The 8187-nt window shown below is 33.4% G+C and overlaps 1 pseudogene; it reads left to right on the forward strand.

The window, feature by feature from the left end:
* Nucleotides 1-3317: 3317 nt before the first annotated feature.
* LOC115960802 lies at nt 3318-7450 on the forward strand (annotated as a pseudogene).
* Nucleotides 7451-8187: the final 737 nt, after the last annotated feature.

Genomic DNA, 8187 nt, shown 5'->3' on the forward strand with positions numbered 1-8187 from the left:
TTAAAAAGTTTCATTTTCGATACAAATTATCATATTTTATACTAGAGTAAGTAAAAAATCTTTAAATTGAATTAATGAAATTTTCAAAAATATGAATGATCCAAAACTTGGAGGAACAAGTTAGGCTTTAAACATATTTGAAACTATTTTGCTTCAATCCATTATGTGGCAACTAAAGAGTCCTTTCATCATTGTTAATGGATAAGTAACAGTCCCTTAGTATTCCCCCTTATTTTGATGAAAATAATTTTTCTTATTGTAGAGTGCATATGAGAACGTTCCTAACATCCTAGTGTGCCAATGAAGTATAGGATAAAAAGAAGCAACTCATGAAGGTACAAAAATAGTGATGAATTCTAAACCTCAGATGTTAATTAATATATGGACCTAACACTTAAGTGTAAAAAGTAACAATAGAAGTTGAAGGAGAACCATAAGTTAGTTTCAACCCATGTTGATTCAAATACCTCTTTTAAATAATAGGTTAAATAACTAATTTTGTCCTCTAAATAGTGGATAAAGTTTAATTTGATCCATCAACTATTAATTGTATTAATTTAGTCTCTCAGCTTACAATAGTAAATCAATTTTATCCTTGGGTATTCCCTTTATTTAAATTTTATTAAATTTAATAGTTGAAATTGATTTGATTCTTAAATTCTTATACTTTATATAATAACCTTTTAACTCATGCTACAATTACAATGTTGACTAATTTCATTGAAATTTAAATATGGAGAAGATTCATGAATGAAATTGACTTGATTTGAAAGTTTTTTTTTTTTTTTGGAGGGGGACTTGATTTGAAAGATAAGGGACTAAATTAGTACTATTAAGTGTGTGTTTGGCAAAAATTAAATTTGTAAATTTATTTTATCATTCAGCTTATTTTTGCTACTATTTATAGGCCTCACTGTACTTTTTGGTATTATTCATGAGTCTCACTGTACTATTTCAGTTAACTTTTACCTTTATCTATTGTACTTTCAGCAAAAAGTTTTCAATTTCAGCAAAATAAGTGAATTTCAAACAGGTTCTAATAATTAAGGAATTGAATTCACACAACTAATAGTTGAAAGATCAAATTGAACATTACCTTAGAGTTAGAGGACCAGATTAATAATATAGCCTAAATATTATTCACCACACCTCGAGGTCGATGATCGAATTGATGTCCCACTCTACTAAATTAATTAAGGTCCATTGTCTAAGGCAGATTTTCTAGCAAAATCGATGAACCGTAATTTTTAACGTTGGAATTTGCTTGGGCACCAATGTCAGTAGCTCCAAGTAGTACTAGTAAAAATATAATTAGTTAATTCTAGATAGTGTTATATCCTACGTTTAGTTTAGATTAATAATAAGTCACTTTACTCTTATTTCTTTAAGGCTATTAAGTTAATAGAAGTGCATTCATTAACCAAAAAAAAGAAGAACATTCTCATGATTTGAAAGAATATTCTATTGTGGAGGTGCCAAGATTAGCCTGAATAGACAGATGTAAATAAACTAACAAAGAAAGAGCAACATATCCAAGAGAGCATCAACTATGATAAAGATATGTTTGGATGAAATATTTTATTCTCACTCTAGCTCTATACAGAAAACGAGCACTTACAAGTTGCAAATTACAATTAGGATTTCATGTATTTACTAATGATGACACTTATTACTAATTAAAGCAGGACACACAAATCCCAAAAGAGAGTGAGAGTGCTGATTGGGAGCTTTTCTTTTATTTCATACTTTATCCAATGGGCACTACACCTATTTTTAGAATCTGACATACATAATAGTCATTCTATTTTATGCACAGTTGTATGAAATTTAGGGGGAGAAGGGGAACTATTGGTTATGGATATTGAACTGGTCTCATTAATTGTTGGCATTCTTTTTGGATTGGTCCTGTCCAAAATTTCAGTTTTTATATGTAATTTTGACCATTAGTTGCTTTTATATTTTGTGCTTGATATAATATTAACGGGAAAAGTTATTTAACGCACTAGGTATATTGGTTTAAAATATTTTTAGAAATTTTTTATAAAAAAAATCAATTAATATTTTTGATAGTTTTTTATATTTCTCATAAAAGTAGTGTTGAAATTTTCTTTAAATACTTTATTAACAATTGCCTTAAAAGTACGGTTAAGGCGTTAACATGATCCGACATTGATTGCAATTTCTACTGTTTAAGTAGTTAAACTCTTCAAATTTGTGTTCTTTTGTACACCCTACTGGCGATTAATCCAATACATTGTTACCGTTATCAGTTTTTACCTAGAGTCGTAACAACCTTGGCTGCTTCTTGATAGGGTCATGATGAGCGTACCTAGGAAGATACTAAATTCTACATTTCACTGTGTCATACAAATTGTGCTCCAATGGCATGACCCTTCTTGTAAAAATAATTAAAAGATTATGTGATGAAAGTTGTAAAGCTCAACCCTAGTGAAATTAAATATTATAAACAAAATTCACTATTTCATTTATATTAAAAAAAAATCTAAATATAGTCACTTAATTGAAGGTTCAATAATACTTTTGTCAAAACATTACATGCATATAAAAAAAAAAAAATTCACTCAAATGAAACTCTTCTTTTTTGGCTGGATAAAAAAGTGGAGCCTCTAGTGCGGACTCATCCATCCTACGCCACGTCGTCACGTGGCGACAGTAAGTAATACCATGTGTACCACTGGGGCTTTGTTAGAGCTATCGCTCAAACTCACCAAGTGAAGCAATTTGAATACTCCTACCATCAAGCTACACTTCTGCGGTGGTAAATGGAACTCATCTTTATATATATAAAACTAGAAAGAGCATTTATATACTGGGAAAAAGATTAATACTATCATCTATGATTAGAAGATGTAATTAGTTTGGATCATCAGTTCACTACCATAATATTTTATGAAAGGAAAATAATTCACATTAGAGCTTAGACTCGGTCATTTCTTATGAGCAACTATAGTAGTCCTTAAATTGGAAATATGACCCTTATAGAGACAAAGGCAGTACTGCAAATTAAATTAATTAATACAATTTAATCTTTTTTCCAGTGGCTAATATTTTTATGTTTGTGATGTTGAAGTATTCTAGCCCCCAAAAAAGCATGTATTTGATCTCTTTCTTCTATATGTCCAACACCATATTCTATATTTCTACTATAAAAGTTGGAAAAACTACCTTCAAAACGCCAAAGCATTACAACAATATGCAACATAGCAACCTATAAATGCACATCCCAAAGTGAACTCAAGCCATTGAACTCTTCCTTTGCTCACAATCCCACAATGCCATTGCCTAGCCTAAAAATCATGTCACTTACAGTTCTTATAATCATTTCTAGTATGAAAAATTGCATGTCAATCTCTCCTGCAATGCCTTCATCAAGAGGAATCAAAGCGGCATATTGGTCATCAGATGATGAATTTCCAGCATCTCTCATCAATACCTCATTCTTCACTCACATTTACTATGCCTTCCTCTTACCTAAGCCGAGCACATACAAGCTACACATTACCTTCTTAGACAGAATAAAGATCAAAGAGTTCATGATTGCACCTTGTTTCAAAAACTCACACGTCAAAACTTTAATAGTCATAGGGCGAGGCAATAATGACTCAATAGTGTTCTCAAAAAATGGTTAGTAACAAGAAAACACGTTCTATTTTTATAAATTCGAGCATTAAAGTAGCTTGAAAATTCGGTTTCAATGGTCTTGACCTAGATTGGGAATTCCCAGCTAACAAAGTTGACATGTCAAGCCTTGCCTTGCTATTCAAGGAATGGCAAAAAGCCCTAGTGAATGAAGCCAAGTCAAGTGGCAAATCACATCTCTTAATCACTTTTGCAGTATATTATGCATCGAAATTTATGGTCTCTGGAAAGCCAAGATCATATCCTAACAATGCAATTTGTAAATTCATGGATTGGGTTAGTCCAATGTGTTTTGATTTTCATGGGTCATGGAACAATGTCGCAGGATTAAACTCTGCATTATATGATCCAAAAAAAAAAAAAAAAAAATGTTAGCACTAGTTATGGAATTGGGACCATCGGGTCATGGATCCAAGTTGGTGTCCCGCCCCAAAAGCTAGTCATGGGTCTACACTTATATGAGCGGACATGGAAGCTCCAGGATCCGAGTATCAATGGAATTGGAGCACCCACAGTGGGTGTTGGGCCAAGAAATGGCACTATGGCACTCTTTGAAATTCTTGAATTTAACAATAAGAATAGTGCAACTAGTGGCAACTCTAGGAATTTTTTTTTAGAGGGCCATTAAGAAACTTAAATTAAATAGAAATTAAATTAAAAAAAACTTGAATATATTGAGTTATCGAAAACAAAAACACACAAATATATGAAATTTTATAATTTCTTTCTATGAATTTTCATATTTTGAAATCGTCTCATGAAAGTTTATTATCAGTTTTCATTACCTATTGTCAATATAAGTATGACCATTTTATTTTGTTAAGTTTGTATAATAATTTTGTTTTTATGCAAATTGTGGTTATATATTTGTCATTTTTTTTTATAAAAATATTTTAAACTAAATGAAAAAACTCAACTCCACTTGCATTGTATAATTATTAATTCACACAACCATACTCATTCATCCATAAATAATACAATAAGTTGTTGTTTGATTGTGAGATAAGTTAATATGTGATTAGAGTGTGCAAGATTTAAAACAAAGTGTGCAAAAATATTTTTAAAAGTATTAAATTAGTAAAGCAATAGTATTTTATATATATATATATATATATATATATTTTTTTTTTTTCATGTCAGGGGGTTCAATGTATGTGCAGCCGCCCCTGTGCCACTGTTGTATATGACACCCAATTTGGATCCTATTATTCTTATTCGGGAGACTCTTGGATTGGGTACGATGATGTGGATTCGGTAAGTTTTGGGTGGATATTTTTTATGGGCTTTGGGCACGGACAAGGACTGGATTATCTCACAAAAAGGTAAACCTTATAGAACTCTGTATTTCAAGGGAAAACAAGTTTAGAACTTGGCAAAACAGTTTTTTTTTTTTTTTAATAAGTAACCCATAGTTACAACAATGAAAAAGAGGGGATTCAAATTCAAATTCTTTTAATAATAGAGAGTTGGTTATGCTACTTGTGGGTCCGGGAAGTTTATAATCCGGCCCAAACTCTATCTAGGCCCAGGGCCCGTGCCGAGGAGGTCTCTTGCCGAGGACGAATGATTGATGGCCGGGGTCTTAAGGGGAACGGCTGAGAAGCTACCCTGTCCTCGGCACTCCAAAACTTCGATGGAAAGATCAACGTCTTAGTGAAGGCTATCCCCAAACAGCCCCCTGAAGGGGATATGAGTGGAATGGGGCCCACAGGGAAGCAGGGTGTAAAATTGGACCAAGGAAAATGCGTCCCATCCTCAGTAAATGCACCTGTCAGTGCCCAGAGCCGATTAATGAGAAAAGACGTTTGGACGGTGTAAACTTCGATCCTAGCAACTAATAGAAAGTAAGAAGGGACGGTTGATGGGATGGACACAGAAATAAGCACCTGCCTGACCAACAAATGGAGGGCTAGGATCAACCAAGACGGACTATATAATAAAAAGGTAGGTGCACTAATCAAGAGGATGGGAAAAATGGCCAGAAACCAGAGCCTCCCAGCCCACCTCCAAGAGTAAGATTTCAGGGGTGAAGAAAACTTAACCATGTATGAACACCATGGAAAACCCACCGCCTGGTCACCAAGGCCTAGCCTTTCAAACCCACGCTCTACAAATAATATTGTTTGGGCCTTTTTACGTACGAGCCCAACACCGCTACGGTTCGTCACGAATCGAGTCCTTACACTACTGAATTACAAAACTCTTGACGGCAAAATAGTTTAAGCCTATGTAAGGAAAATAGTAACTGTGGGGGTCGGTTAGTCACTAAAACTATTAAAGTCAAGTTAATTGGGCCTGTGGCCCATCCGAGGAGGCCCATATCAGATTAAATGGGTAACCAAACGAAGGGAAGAGGGAATATCATGAAAGGGGAGTTTAGTATTCGTCCGAGGATAGAACCCTTCTTAACAATACGAGTCCGAGGACGATCAGGACGCCATCAGGTAACAAATATATCTCGGAGCTACATCATTACTCAAGGTGGGATAAGGGGCCAAAGGTGGGAGAGAGAGAGGGCAAACAAATATCTACGGTAACAGCTGCCTCCGCATTAATTGCCTCTCAACCAACTCTCTGGCCACATTAATGTGGAAGTGATGCCTGAACAGTGATGAAGCAGCCTTATAGCTACTAGAAGGAGGTTCCAGAAGATGTTAGATAGGAGAGAAAGAGATCCCCTGAACCCAACCTACACGTGTGTGGTGAAGATGGAATAAAGAGGGCGGTATATAACATGAGAAGAGGGCATGCAGGAAAAGGAGGAGAAGATAGAGAAGAACAAAGAGAAGACTCAGGAAGAAAACGTGAAAAACAAAAGAACTGTATTTATTTCAAAGAAAAACCAATTGTTGTATTAGCTCTGATCCATCAATAAACGTGAGGTTGAATCTTTTTATTCTACGGAGGTTAATCTAGTTCTTAAACACCCACGCTCTACAAATTATATTGTTTGGGCCTTTTTACGTGCGAACCCAATATCATTTTGGGTCGTTACAAATCGAGTCCTTACAGTAACAAAATTTTTTGTCTGAATTGTACATGATTTTATTGATAAATTACCATCACAATGGAGTAGACACAATATGAGTTCAATTCTCACCGATCAGTGAGAAAAAGATTGGCTAAAATTTAATTAGAAAAATATAAACTAAGAATATCATGTTGATTTAATAAAAACAAACCCTGCCTTTAGGTCAGAATGGCCCCTGATGAACCCATTTAATTTAATCTCCTGCATGAGCATAATACAGTATTAAGTATACTAAATACATTATTTGTAGAGCTCATAATGGTGTTACAAGACTAAGTCGTGTTATATTTGATTGGTTACAGCTTCAAGTGTATGGGGGCGACGACAGTGATGACTCTCAATAGGTCAACAATACATTTTTGTCCTGTGTAATTTATAATATTCTTTAATTTATGTGTTTATTTTGTTAACCATAACCGACATACAGTGCCTATTAAAAAAAAAAACCAACAGACAGTGCCTCTAATTTAATCTAAGGCATTAGCTTAATAATATTAATTAATCAAGTAAAACATATACGTGTATTATAGCTGTACATATATAATTTTTTATTTTTATGATGATAATTGATTATTGAATGCGTACTGGCTACTACATTATTAAAACTCTAACTCGTGTTATATTTGATTTCCTTACAGCTTCAAACGACAGTGATGACAAGCCTATGATTCTGTATATCTGCAAAAATATGCAGTGACAATCAAATTGATTCTTGCAATCTGGGTTGGGAAATCAAGGGGAACGACGGAAGAAGAATGAATTGAAGCAAGTTTAGAGCCGTGAAGAAGTCAATTTGTTTAAGATGGTATTTGTCCCACTTGATTGGATTTGCTAAAAGGTTACAGGCGAAGCATCTCAGGTTGTCAGGCAACTAATCAAGCGTTTGTTTGTCAAAGATTATTTTTGCCAACTTATTATACCATTCAACTTATTTTTGCTACTATATATGGGTCTCACTGCACTTTTTAGTACTATTCATGAGTCTTACTGTATTATTTCAGCTAACTTTTACCTCTATTTACAGTATTTTCAATAAAAAAGTTTTCCATTTCAGCAAAATAAGTGGATCCCAAGTAGACCCTTAGAATTCTAATTTGGAGAATTCCGTGAATTTCTCTTGAAGGTGTGAAAAAATTGTAAAAAACTAGAGGAAAAAACTGTGAAAAAATTTAAAACCAGAATTTGAATACAAATTTGTGTACCTTTTTTGTGTACCACTCTATGTTTTGCCAATCACTCTATACTCTGGTGTGTAAAGTGTTAAATTTCAAATCATAGATAGACAACTTAAATTTTGGTCAAACCACAGTTGAGTAAATTGTAATTTGCCACAAACTATTATTTGTAATTTATTGATAATATAAATAGTCCATTTGTAGTAAATATATAAGTGTTATTAATACAAGGTTGGGGAATATAAATTTTATAAATTCATAAACGAAAATCATTTTGTCCAAGTAACTCAAATAATATAATTTAATTATATTTACTTATTA

This window comes from Quercus lobata, chromosome 2 (assembly GCF_001633185.2).
Source record: "Quercus lobata isolate SW786 chromosome 2, ValleyOak3.0 Primary Assembly, whole genome shotgun sequence".
Classification (NCBI taxonomy): domain Eukaryota; kingdom Viridiplantae; phylum Streptophyta; class Magnoliopsida; order Fagales; family Fagaceae; genus Quercus; species Quercus lobata.